This window comes from Euleptes europaea, chromosome 10 (genome assembly GCF_029931775.1).
Source record: "Euleptes europaea isolate rEulEur1 chromosome 10, rEulEur1.hap1, whole genome shotgun sequence".
Lineage (NCBI taxonomy): Eukaryota > Metazoa > Chordata > Lepidosauria > Squamata > Sphaerodactylidae > Euleptes > Euleptes europaea.
Genome location: NC_079321.1, coordinates 54,748,794 through 54,762,956, shown reverse-complemented (window position 1 = coordinate 54,762,956; position 14,163 = coordinate 54,748,794). Strand labels below are relative to the sequence as shown.

The window sequence follows — 14,163 nt, the reverse complement described above, 5'->3', positions numbered from 1 at the left end:
CGCCACCAATTGAAGGTTTTTGGTGCTGAGCCTGAGGAGAGTGGGGTTTGGGAAGGGACTTCAATGCCATAGAGTCCAATTGCCAAATCAGCCATTTTCTCCATGGGAACTTATCTCTATTGGCTGGAGATCAGTTGTAATAGCAGGAGATCTCCAGCTAGTACCTGGAGGTTGGCAACCCTACCAATGCAATAAGTTGGAGATAATGTCAAAAGTCTAAATTTGAGGCCCTCCATGAATGTGGAGCCCAGGACAAATGGCTCTCCTAGCCCCACTGCTATTGACATTAACATGCTATTGCCATTGGGTGTCTGAATTCACTCTACTCAAGGACAGAGAGATTCACAATCTAGCTGTATCTGAAGAATTGAGCTGAGACTCACCAAAGGTCATATCCTGCCAGAAATTTTGTTAGTCTTTAAGGTGCTACTGGACTCTTGCTGTTTTCCACTGCTACAGACAAACTAACACGGCTACCTATCGTGATCTAGCCCCCCTGTAATAGGACCTGGCTTTCACTATTTACTTTTCCTCCTGTATTGGACTAATCACATTCCTATTGCCCTCCTTAAATATTCCAGATCCACATATACTCTAAAACCCAATTCAAACAGCCATTCTTTACATAATAGCATTTTGTGTGTGGCATAAGTCACCTTGCTGCTGTACCCCCTTATGTCAAGACTGCTATTGAGTGGTCCTGCAGAAGATCTTCCATCTGACAGAAATGTAGATTAGGTAACTTTGGGCAAAAACACATGGTCACTTTAGCCTCCTTTATTCCCTGTTTCAGCCAGGATTCAGCCAGGATCGAACACACGTTCGGTGAAAATGCATGTGTTCGATCCTGGCTGAATCCTGGCTGAAACAGGGAATAAAGGAGGCTAAAGCGACCATGCGTTTTCGCCCTTTGATGGGATGTTGCTTCCTTTCCTTTTAACCTCTCTTGCTGCCCTGTCTCCTTGTGCAATGTCGCCATCTTTGCTGTCCTTCCTCACAGATTTGCACACACAAACATCTCACCTGTCCTTTAAAAGAGAAAAGGAATGGACTAGCCTACATTGGCAAGACAGATACTGAACTCAGTAGAGCAATGCTGAATTATTCCAGCTTTCTTTCAAGTCCTAAATCTTTAGATTTAAAAGATAGCTTTGGGAGTATCTACCTGACTGCATTCACCTGCGTTTCACAAAAAACATGTGTTTGGAGATAAAGATTAATGTAGCATTGTCAATGAATGGGCACAGGTTTCACATGAGCAATTAGAACTGCCAATGCCTTTTGGCGTGAAAATGTCTGCCAGGATTATCCTTTTGCCTTTCTGAAATAAAAGGAAATGGGGAGGACTGATGAATGGTTTATTAATTTTTATCTTTTAAGGAGTCTTAAGAAGTATTACACTGATTAAACAAGATGGTGTTCTGTTGTAAAGGTACGGAAGCCACACATAATAACATTGCCGCCCCCATCCTCAAACATGTACCTGCAGTGAGAAAACTGTGGGGAATGAAAATAAATGTAATCCATAATCTAAAAATAAACTGCTTGCCATATTCAGTTAAATTACATGAGTTCAAGTACAATCTAAGAGAAAATGCAGTATTCATTTCATGCCCATTACCCAGGTCTCCGTGCTTGTTGTGATTATTAAGTCACACTTGAAATGTTCACATCTTTGTAATTCTTCAGTGCTACTCCACGGGGGTTGTTTCTTTACATTTTTATTATACGCTTTTTCAAAGGCTCAGGTGGAAGAACATGTATTCCAAAATTGTTGTTTTTTAAGTTGTTTAGTAGCTTAACTACCAGCCACCAAATGCCAAACTACAGAGAAAATGCTTTGGAATTTCAAGGGAAGAGTGTAAGGAAGCTAGTGAATGTTTGTGGATCACTGCAAAATCCATCCCCATGTCACCCCCTCCTCCATACCAGCTAGGGTTGCCAACCTCCAGGTGGTGGCTGGAGATCTCCTGATATTACAACTGATCTCCTGGCAACAGAGATCAGTTCACCTGGAGAAAATGCTGCTTTGGAAAGTAGACTCTATAGCATTATACCCCATTGAAGTCCCTTCCCTCCCCAATCCCCACTCTCCTCAGGTTCCACCTCCAAAATCTCCAGGTATTTCCCAACCCAGATCTGGCAACCCTAATACCAGCATGTAGGGTTGCTTCCAGGTAGTAGCAGGAGATCTCCTGCTAATTCAACTGATCTCCAGCCGATAGAGATCAGATCACCTGGAGAAAAATGGCTGCTTTGGCAATTGAACTCTATGGCATGGAAGTCCCTCCCCTCCCCAAACCCCGCCCTCCTCAGGCTCCACCCCAAACATTTCCCACCGGTGGCGAAGAGGGACCTGGCAACCCTACCAGCATACCAGAATACCCAAAGACTGCATAGAATCCAGTGGGGTGGCCAAAGTGGTAATTTTGCCCTGTACAGATATAGTCCAACATGTCTTGTTGACAAAGCTCCCTTGTACCACACAAAGGCTTTGGGTGAAGGTCAGTAGCAAAGCACACAGTACTGGAGAGTGAATCCTCACTGCCCAGTGTAACAAGCCACCACCAGACCCTTTAAGCTAACCAGCAGCTGAGAGACTGAGGGACCAAGTCACCAGCCCTACCATGTGTTAATGAAATAGTCAATCTTGCAAGGTAGGACACTGGCAAGTTGAATTCCACAAACAATTACTTTGGTAGCTATAGCCAAAATAGGCCAAGGTACTGTGTTTAGATTGAAGCCTCAAAACCCAACTAAACCCACAGGAATATAATTAATAAAGTTTGTTAAAAGAAACATGCAAAAGTATGCAAATATAGTAGCAGTACAAAGCAGGGAAGAAAATGACACAACTAAATAAATATCATAGAATACATATTCAGGCTTTACTCTTCTGGCCCACATGTTACCTGGTCAGACTGAAGGTACAGGGTCCATATAGAATTTCAAAATCCAAAATTCTAGTAGCAGGTGTTCTGGCTGCACAAGGCTCAACCTACAGACAAAAGGGAGGCAAGTAGGAAGGAAGGCTCAAAGGAAGGAAAGACCAAAACTAGAATGAATGGTCTTGCTTTAGGCCAGACTGCCCACAGCTGGCCTGATCCTGTTTGGCCAATCAGGTGTGTTGCTAAGTATGCTTGCCAGGCCCCGCAGCTCCACCGGCGGGAGCTTTGTGGGGTTGCGGCGGATGTGTGCAGCGCGCGTGCACGCCTGGTGCAGCACGCACACGCACCCCGCACGACGCCCCGCAGGTCTACCCGGAAGCGACGCGGATGCTCTAGCAATCCCAGCCGAAACTCTATGGTTTCTATAGAATTTCAGCCGAGGTTGCCAGAGTGTCCGCATTGCTTCCGGGAAAACCCAAAAGTGATGCTTGCGGAGCATGCACGCATGGGGGCCCGCCAGCCCTCAGCTGGCTGGCGGGCAACCCGGTGGATTGGCGAGATTTTACCCGCCATCACCGGGCACCTGGCAACCCTACTGCTAAGACACATGACTACATACCTCTCACAGTTAAGCAACTTACCTACAACCAGGGCTCCTTGCAGTAATGAGATGGAATGTGAGTGTGAATTTCTCTCTGGGTTTCTGGCCTTGAAGTGCCCAGGCCAGTGATCTCACTTGCACCTGTGTCTGACTCCATCTCATCCCTTATCTCTCTGGAGACTGCAAGTCAGTGTGACATTAATTTCCCAGAGAGCAGCCTTCAGTAACTTGGCCCAAAAACCTGAACCAAAATTTGAAAGGCCAAGACTACATCGTCCACATAAGGCAACAATCCCATTTCCTTCTGGGAGAAACAGTGGAAAGTATGGCTAAAGAATTTGTTCCAAAAAATATTAATGGCAAAAAGTCAGGTAAGCAAAAGTAAGTTTCAAGACTATTTACCATTATTGCATGTTATAATTAAGCAACTGTGTAGTTAAGCACAGTAAGATCTTTTTGCAGACAAAAAAAATCTACTTTGCAGTGACAGTCAGCAAGAATTTAACAGTTCAAGAAGCACATTAGAATTTCATAATCTAGTCATTAGCACAGGCAAATGTGTTTCTGAGATGCCCTCTGTAACCACTGACATGAAGTGACACTGCTTCAGGAACACAGACCTGACTTTTTGCCATTAATATTTTCAGGAACAAATTCCTTGAGCCATACATTCTGCACTGTAGGGTCAGGCTTGCCTAACTTTACATTTCATAAGCGAAAATCCTTCAGATTCAAAGCAATGAATAAAATCTTGGCCATTGAACCCTGGCACATTTATCATTATGTAGTTAAGTCATTTTTATCCAAATCCCATCAGTGAAAGAGCAAACGAAAGGAATGACTACTCAACGTGATCAAAGGACTTTTCACTGTCTAATGAGAGTTATGCTGCCCTTCAAAGGCTGAGTCACTAAGTGGATAAAAGTTTGTTTCTTGCTACTGGTGCTGAGAAACCCCTTTAGACTTAAAGATTGGGGCCATTTACCATTTCTATGGCCTAAGCAAAATGTACCATAATAAATGACATATATTATTATCATCACGTCTGTGCTTGAGAATATTTCTTACACAGTGAAGCCAAACAAAGTATTCATAGAATCATAGAGTTGGAAGGGACCACCAGAGTCATCTAGTCCAACCCCCTGCACAATGCAGGAAATTCACAACAACCTCCCTCCCCACACCCCAGTGACCAGAAGATGGCCAAGATGCCCTCCCTCTCATCATCTGCCTAAGGTCACAGAATCAGCATTGCTGACAGATGGCCATCTAGCTTCTTCTTAAAAAAACCCAGTGAAGGAGAGTTTACCACCTCCCAAGGAAGCCTGTTCCACTGAGGAACTGCTCGAACTGTTAGAAAATTCTTCCTAATGTCTACACAGACACTCTTTTGATTTAATTTCAACCCGTTGGTTCTGGTCCGACCTTCTGGGGCAACAGAAAACAACTTGGCACCATCCTCTATATGATTAATCTTTCAATGTTCTTAAAGATAAGGGTGATGATGCAATGAGCCATCCCCACACAAGAGCAGCCAAGAGGACTTCCCTGCTGCCTACCACTAAATGGGAAAGAGGCCTGTATGCTCATGGAGCACCATTATAGCCAGCAATGCTGATTCCATGAATGTGTGAGGCTCCCAGGCACAGCCAAGAATGGCAGTTCTTCGGTATCAGAAGATGGAAGGCAAATATATGTTTTTTTTTCACAGGACTCCCAAATGTTAAGTTAAAAGTCAGCTTTGTTTCTCTCTCTGCTTTCCCCATTTGTACTAGCTAAGAAGAAGAAGAAGAGTTGGTTTTTATATGCTGACTTTCTCTACCACTTAAGGAAGAATCAAACCTGCTTACAATCACCTTCCCTTCCCCTCCCCACAACAGACACCTTGTGAGGTAGGTGGGGCTGAGAGAGCTCTAAGAGAGCTGTGACTAGCCCAAGGTCACCCACCTGGCTTCATGTGTAGGAGTGGGGAAACCAACCCGTTCACTAGATTAGCATCTGCTGCTCATGTGGAGGAGTGAGGAATCAAACCCGGTTCTCCAGATTAGAGTCCATCCCTCCAAACCACTGCTCTTAACCACTACACCATGCTGGATGAATTCATACATGCATTATCCCCACCCTATGACTGTAATATTGTGTGTGTGTGTATGTATAATGTATGTATTATATTTTATACACACAGAGAGAGAGAGAGAGAGCTTAATTTTGTATTTCGTTTTTCAACAGTGATCCTTTTAACCAGCAAAACTTCTGGGATTTTGGTAACTATAGCTAATACCTATTCCTATAGAAGAAATTTTAAAACATGGTACCCAAATCTCCATCCCACATCACTTCAAGAAATTAATTCATTTATTTATTACACTTTCATCCCACCCTTCCTCCAAGATCTCAGGAGAGCTTCTTCACTTGACAACACTGTGAGCTAGACTGGACTGAAAAAGAACGATTGGCCCAAGTTCACCCAGAGAAAACTTTATGGCTATACATGGGAATTTGAACCTGGTCTTCATGGTCAATTGACCACCTTCACTGTTGGAATACAGCAATGTCTTTCATATGGAGAAGAAGAAGAAAGAAGATCCTGTAGGAACAGCAAGGTCTAGCTAGACAGGACTGCAGGGGAAGTTGCTTCTTTGTAAAAGGGGCTTATCCTTGTCTGACTACTCCTAGTTACTCTTATAGTTACTCTTAGGTTCTTCTTCTAGAACAGTCTAGATCTCTTTCTCAGCTTGAAGGCAACTAGCTTGATCTCTTTCCTATCCAGTTTGTTCCTAAATAAAGCTTTCCTTACTCTTTCATCAGTCCCGTGTCCTGACTGCTGCATAGGCACTCTGCCAACATGAACCACCACACTACACATCCTTTAGAAGAAACCAGTAATTAGTAAATTCACATAGTAATTAAGCTCAACTATCCCCCCCCCCCAAAAAAAACCTCCTGGAAAATAACTCATTTTTTAACACCCCAGTTCTAAAATGTGGACCCTATGATGACATCATCAATGGTGCTATGGCAGTCAAAATCCTCTCCCCAGTTCTCTCCCTGTGAATCCCCTGCAGCCTCTGGTGCTCCTGTAAGCCCCATTCAGCCTTCTCTTCTCTTTGTGTAGGGAAGGAATTTATTTAACGTCACGGCATGGGACCCAAAAAGACAATTGTACCTTGGATGAATCAAAGTTAATCATACATGTGAGATTCCCATTCATAGTAAATGAATGCATCTCTATTGAGGTTGTTTGAGTTACACCCTCTTACATCAGTGGTGAATTTGCCAATAAATCTATAAAGCAAAATGAAATGTTATCTAAGGGAATGTTCTTGCAGCTGTCCTTCAGCTGGAAAAAAAAGTTCAGGCTCACTTAGAGAATCAATATGTTGATAGAATCGTGTTTTCAATAAAAATGAGGATATGAGTGGATGGCTGAGTTATTAATTTCCAGAAGTAGCCACTGAGTTCTGAGCATTTACATTTAATTGCCAATTATTATAAGAGTAGGGGATGATTGGCAAGACTGAAGTCTTAAACAATCATATCCACCTTTCTACATAGGCATAAACCACTTAGCTGTTTAGAAAATCAGGGGAGAATTTCAGGGGAGAATAGGGAAAACGAGTGGCTGTTTTTCCACTCATTGTATGGTAGCCCTATGCTCATTCTGCCATCTTGTGTGAGTCACACATATTACAGAGGCTCATTAAGAAGCTCTTCTTTCTCATGCTGCATGGCTTTCTCCTTGTATTATTAGTTAACTATATGTTTTGAGATGTCTGGATTACAGCAGAAGGATTTGCTTCATTGAAATGTAGCCCATTATAATGGGAAGCATGTCCTGATAAGGTCACAGTTGTTTAACCTGAGCACACAAATAATTCCCACATTATTATAAAATGCAATGCCACTTCATGCATGTGAGCACCTTGTGAGAGATTGTCTGAATGTCGTCATTGGATGAGTACCAGAGTCCACAAGGACGTGGGGTTCCTTGTAGGCGAAAACGCATGGTCGCTTTAGCCTCCTTTATTCCCTGATTCAGCCAGGATTCAGCCAGGATCGAATGCACATTCGGCGAAACGCATGCGTTCGATCCTGGCTAAATCCCGGCTGAAGCAGGGAATAAAGGAGGCTAAAGTGACCATGCGTTCTCGCCCTGTAGGAAAATAGAGCTCAAAAACGCAGGCCACCCTCAGCACGGCCATGAACAGCAAACAGATAGCATGGTCAACTTTAATAACAACAATTACTGAGGATGGAATTTCACATTTCCTGGGATGGTGCTAGAAAGGTTGACAGTACAACCCCATTGCCACCTTGCACTAGGTGGGGAATAAAGGTTGTAATAAATAAATAAAACATTTGGTGGGTGTATTGCACAGGATCCTACCCCAAGGAAGCTTGCCCTCACCAGCACAGGACTTTCTTGCAGTTGGGGACCAGAACATTCTAGAATTCCTGCTCTCTTTTTACTTTGTAGTCCACAGAAAATCTTGACAACAGACACACCTTCCGCTAATAATTAGGCACCTAATACGTCTTTACTCACAAGTCACTCCAGTAGGTTTATTAAAGCTTAACATGTTTTCTCGTCATCTTGTGAGAAGCTGTGGGGGCGGGGTGGGTGGGTAAGGAGCCAACTTATTTGCTCAGGAAACCCCGAAGACACTGTTGCTGCAATACGAACGTATTATACCCTCAAGATAGAGAAGGGGAAATCTAATTAAACAAACAAATAAAACTAGAGTAACAGAGATTGCCTTGTTTGGTACGGCAGTGAGAGTCCTGGTATATGGGAAACGTACTCTATTTTTTTACACAAAAATTCCACCTCTGATCCTTACAAAGCCACTGCCACTGTGAAAGGTGTTCTCCCAGGAGTTCTATAACAATCTATATATCCCCCATTTCCAACTAATTATATGCTGTGTTATTAGGTACGGCAATCGAGGAGTTTTTCTGCCCTGGCAGTCTGTTCTCTCTTTCAAACACTCTTTGCGCAAAGCAAAAGGTACATACTTAACTCATGCCTTAAGACAGTCCATGCAGCACTTCCAAATTGGCTCACTGCAATTAGTCCCTGAGGTTTTACTGCAATGGCAAAGAAAACAGCAGCAAACCTCCCCGTAGTTAATAATGCTGACCAGGCAAGGTGAAACTCGAAGGCTAGTATCTAAAAGCCCTATCCCAGCCTAAGAGGTCTACCGCTAAAATGACCTCTGAAATGTCGTTTAAAAACCTAGTGCAGGAAATGGGAGCTGGAAATGACTGATAGTATTCGTTTGTACTTCACTCAGTAGAAGAAAAAATGGCATACTGTCAACCAATCAATAGCACTCACCTGACCTTTCCACATACAGTATATCAAAACAGACTCATTGCACTTGTGACAATTTAAAGCAGGAGGTCCCCAACCTTGCTGAACCTTTGGCCATGTTTAAAATTGTGAAAAAGGGTAGGGGGCACTGCTAAAACATGATGGCCATAGGGGCAGAGCCCATCGTAAAATGGGAGGTTCCAAGACAAGCAACTGCTTTGGCAGAAGCAGCTGCTGTTGGTTTTTTTTTTTTGAATGAATGAACACTTCCTGCAGACCCTTGCTGATGCTTCCTGGGATCTTTTGAAACACCTCCTGAACCAAGGAGGGAGAAGAAAGCCATGATTGGATCATGGGGGAAAGACACTCTTTTGTTTCCCAACCCTGGGGAAGGTTTGCTCCCTGAATAGACACAGGGAGAGGGTTTCCAGCCCAAAGATATAAGGAAATCTGTGTTGACAGTTGAGCTTTGCTACATCTTCTTGTAGACAGTTACCCAAAGCTCCTTGGGTTTTTTCTTGTTCCATTCAAAACACTTCATATTCTCTCTCCAAGCTTCAAAAATAAAGTGATTGCCAGGAAATACATCAATGGGCATCGTGGGTGCCATGTTGGAGAGCTGTAATTCAGGGCCTGCTCAAGGGTTGGCAGCTCTGGGTTGGGAAATACCTGAAGATTTGGGGGGCAGAGCCAGATAAGGGTAGGGTTTGGGGAGGGGAGGGACTTCAGAGCCATAGAGTCCAATTGCCAAAGCAGCCATGTTCTCCAGGGGAACTGATCTCTATTGGCTGGAGAACAATTGTAATAGCAGGCGATCTCCAGCTAGTACCTCGAGGTTGGCAACCCTAGCCTGCTCAAGGATTTGGGATGGCCTAGGCTAGGGTGGGGCGGCTGCCCCCATGCTATGGGGAGACAGAAAGTTGCTACCTGGCCTTTTTGCCCCCTGCTGTAGAGAGACCGAAAGATGATGTCTGCTCATCTCACCGCCCCCCATTTTGCAGGGAAGCAATGAGACTCCACCCACCCTCCTTGCGCCCCTGCACCACAGAAAGGTAGGAGGATAGCACTAGCCCCTCTTGCCCCCACACCACAGGGGAAAGAGGGAAGAAGAGGATCATCTGGAACACCTCTTTGGGTTTCTGCCCGCAGACCCCAAAGCCATAGGCAGGGCAGGGACCTAGCTGTCTGGTAACCCTTCATCTCTGGTGCCATGGACAATTGTCTATGTGTGCCTAGTAGATGAGCCAGCCCTGCTATCATTTACAGTTTTTCCCTACATAACTTTGCAGTCATATGTACAAAGCAGATCATTTGTTATCATTATTGTATATTGTTAGGGTTGCCAGTTCCACATTAGGAAATACCTGGAGATGTTTGGGGCGGAGACTGAGGAGGGCGGTGTTTGGGGAGGGGAGGGACTTCAATGCCATAGAGTCCAATTGCCAAAGTGGCCAGGTGAAGTGATTTCTTATCAGCTGGAGATCAGTTGTAATACCAGGAGATCTCCAGCTACTACTACTCCAGCTGGATTCACCTCTCTACAGTTTGAAGCAGAGAAAGGTTTCAAGAACCCAAGAAGAATTCTGATGACTCAGACCAGTGGCCCATCTAGTTCAGTATCCCATCTTATACAGTGGCCAACTAGTTACTATGTAGGGCCAACAACAGGGCATAGAGGCCGAGGCCTTTCCTTGATGCTGCCTCCTGGCACTGCTATTCAGAGGTGTACTGCCAATAAAATCCTTTACCTGGAGATAGCAAGGATTCAGCCTAGAACCTTCGGTTTCTAAAGCATGTGCTTTGTTATTGAATCACACCTAGGCAGACAGCAAAAACTGAAGACGTACTAAATTCCTGGTCTGATGGATTACAAGTTTTTTTAGATTTAAATTGAATGAACATAAAAGCAGAATCCAAAAAATGTCTATTTGCTAGGCTTTTAAGTGGAGGCCAAGGCAGCAGTTTTCGGTAGACATTTTGTTTTATTATAAACAACAGACAAATGAAAATGCAGTTGCAGAATGCTCGGTAACGGCCCCTAGCCTAAACTTACACCATCACTGATACTGTATAGTCTAGTAAGAACTATTATAACTTGGAAGGTTCCAGAATCTCAGTCAATTAATAAATATTTTAATAACTGCTGCTCTGGCTTACAGTAGGCTCAAATGCAACAGCATTTTTTTTGTAATGACAAAAATGAATCAGACAACCTTTCACATCAACTGCAGCAGGCAGTAACAGTACAGTTATGTGATCCAGGCTTCAGTTGGAGATACCCTTGCCAGTATGTAGAAGTGGCTGAGGTAGTTTATGATCTAGATTGCCTGGCTTCTGTAGTCTCAAAGGCCACAGAGTTTTGCAAATAACAGTGGCCTGGGGACCTGTCCACCCAACCTGCCTTCCTCATGAATGGTCAGGTTCTAAAATAAAGCTGGAGTCATCTAAGAAAAACATATTTTTGTTGTTAGCCTGTTCCCAACAGATCTCAGAAGCTAAGCAGGGTCAACCCCGGCAGATATTTGGATGGGAGACCTCCAAGAAATACCAGGGGCTGTGACGCAGAGGCAGGCAATGGCAAACCACATCTCAGCTTCTCTTGCCTTGCAAACCACACCAGGGGTCGCCATAAGTCAGATGTGACTTCACAGGGAAAACATCAGGCATAGCCAGCATATTAACCGTCTATTTCTCTTTGGATTTGGCATCTCCAATGAGGACTTTTCAAACTTTTTCTTGCAACTGTGGGGGGGGGAGAGAATTTAAATCATACCTTGATTAAAATTCAGTAGTATCACCAGGAGCTTTATAAAATGGCTTCTTTGCCACTTGGTGTGGAAGGAAGGTAGAGGAGGTGGGATACTCTTTGAGAAGTGGCTCAGATGTGTCTCTTTATGTTTCTTACACTTCATACGTTCCAAAGCTAAACCCTAGTACCAAGAAAAGTACTGGGACTAAGAGTGGACCAGGAGATCCAATGGAAACAAAACATTCTTGACACTACAGTAGAATTACAGAAGCAACCACAGTTCTCCGTAGAATCATGTACTTCTCTGCAGGATATTCTGAGTGAATGTTCTTTTATTAGCTAAACTGGTGTACACTTGACTGTTGAACTCTTGCTTGAGGCTAATATGCTTCTGCTTTGGAGTCTGACTCTCCAAAGGCAGCCTAATTGCTCCTTTATGAGAAAGTCCAAGGGCATTCTTTAAAAGCCTTACTTCAATATGTCAATGCATTTAAGGTGTCCCTCTGTGTCTGTCTGGCTTCCAACACTATTTCCCCCCTCAAGTATAATTACTCTTTAGATAAATAATAGTAGCAATATAAAATGCAAAAGAGGCTTGGGATCAGATTAAACCAAACAATTAAAATGATGCCATGATGCTTTTTTGTTTGGCATTGCTTGGGACACAAAGACTGTGTCAACGAGGATAATGATTGTACAGACTTTCCTGGTGCTTGCGAAAACTCAGCAGGCGCTGCCTTGGCAAGTTTGAAAATCTAATTGGAAAAATATTTACCATGGCTCCTCAAATCTATCGAGTAGGGCTTATGAAACTTCGAAATGTTGTAAAATTTTACCTCCTGAATTGTTCCCGTTATGTTTCCAGGCTAAATACTTCATTACTAAAATATATAAAAAGGAAGAAAATCCTTCATATTTTAAGATTTTCTTGCCTTAAACTGTATGTACGAGTTTCAGCAGATCTGAGAGTCCTCCAGCCATTTCAAACTCCTGTACTCCACTACTCCAAGCACCCTGCCGATACTGCCGGAAATTAAATTGACCTGTTTTATTTTAAAAAGTTTGGAAGGGTATAAATCTCAGCTGTGTGATTGCCACTGTGTCAGGGCTGCTGGTGACCTAAACCTTGAATTCAAGGGATTGTGCTGGCAACACTTTATAATAAGTGGCAAAAGATTATTTCTGCCTTTGGTACTCATTATTATAACATTAATTGGGGTGAAAGGTAATCCGTTTTGTATGCTAAATCATGGATCTTCTCTTAAAAGGTTAGCGGGGGAACAACGTGCTGCTTGCCTAAGTATGTAGCATTGGAGTGGAGAGGGTGTTGTAATGCTGTTGCCTCAGTGCTTGACAGCAAAGGTGCTATGTTCCTGTAGCTTTCTTGACAATGCAAAGCTGTGTGGATCTGAGCCAAGCATGGGCAGCTGAGCAGCCCTTGGTTGGTTGGTTGGTAGGTTGGTAGGTTGGTAGGTTGGTAGGTTGGTTGGTTGGTTGGTTGGCTTCCATTTGGTCAGAGTCTGATGCTAACTGGACTCTGAAGGTGTCTGGTTAACAATGTGATGATAAATTAAGTTTGTATCCCACAATGCCCCCAAAGCAGCTTAAAAGCATAACAACAACATGAAACAAGCCAATGAAATTAAGTATAAAATTAAAAATAAGTCTAAAACCCATCAGCACAAAAATAATAAAGTCAAACTAGAATGGTAACACAACAGAGTACCTTTAAAAAAAAACTCCAGGGACTATTACACAAGGGAGAAAGAGGGTAGTTATTACTAATTTCCTGAAAGTGAGGAATGAGATGGCGAGATGGACCTTCCTGGGTAGGTCACAATGACGAACTCTTGATTGTTGGGTTGCCACCATTTTCCTCTGCACATTGATAGATGGTAAAAATACTGAAGGATTAAAATTGAGGCAAGTAAAAGGAGTGTCTAAGTTTATGACTTTTGTTTATTTAGAACATCTTGATCCTTAGAGCCAGGCAGCGAACAATACAGTTGCAATATGTCTCAGTGCTTTCAAATAGGTGCTACCCTGAACACCCACCACTCCACACAGCACAAATTTGATTAATCTTATGAAAGTTTGCAGTGTTACCTTTTGAGAATGAAAAGCATGTATAGACCAAAAGAGACAGAAAATCCAAAAGAATGGGGAGGAGGAGGAGGGAGGGAGGGGCTGTGGTTCAGTGGTAGAGCATCTGCTTGGGATGCAGAAGATCCCAGGTTCAATCCCTGGCATCTCCAGTTAAAGGGATTAGGCAAGTAGGTGATGTGAAGGACCTCTGCCTGAGACCCTCGAGAGCCGCTGCCGGTATGAGTAAACAATACTGACTTTGATGGACCAAGGGTCTGATTCAGTATAAGGCAGTTTCTTGTGTTCAAGAAGAAGAAGAAGAAGAGTTGGTTTTTATATGCCGATTTTCTCTACCACTTAAAGAAGACTCAAACCGGCTTATAATCACCTTCCCTATCCCTCCCCACAACAGACACCCTGGGAGGTAGGTGGGGCTGATAAAGCTCTAAGAGAGCTGTGACTAGCCCAAGCCCACAGTATAAGGCTGTTCTACTGTCCCAAAAGGAGAAATGAAATTGTCGATTAC

At 43.4% G+C, this 14,163-nt stretch overlaps 1 non-coding gene across 1 annotated transcript; it reads left to right on the top strand.

The window, feature by feature from the left end:
- Nucleotides 1-13,735: 13,735 nt before the first annotated feature.
- Nucleotides 13,736-13,807, top strand: TRNAP-GGG (transfer RNA proline (anticodon GGG)). The gene has a single exon. It is a non-coding gene; the product is annotated as a tRNA-Pro (tRNA).
- Nucleotides 13,808-14,163: the final 356 nt, after the last annotated feature.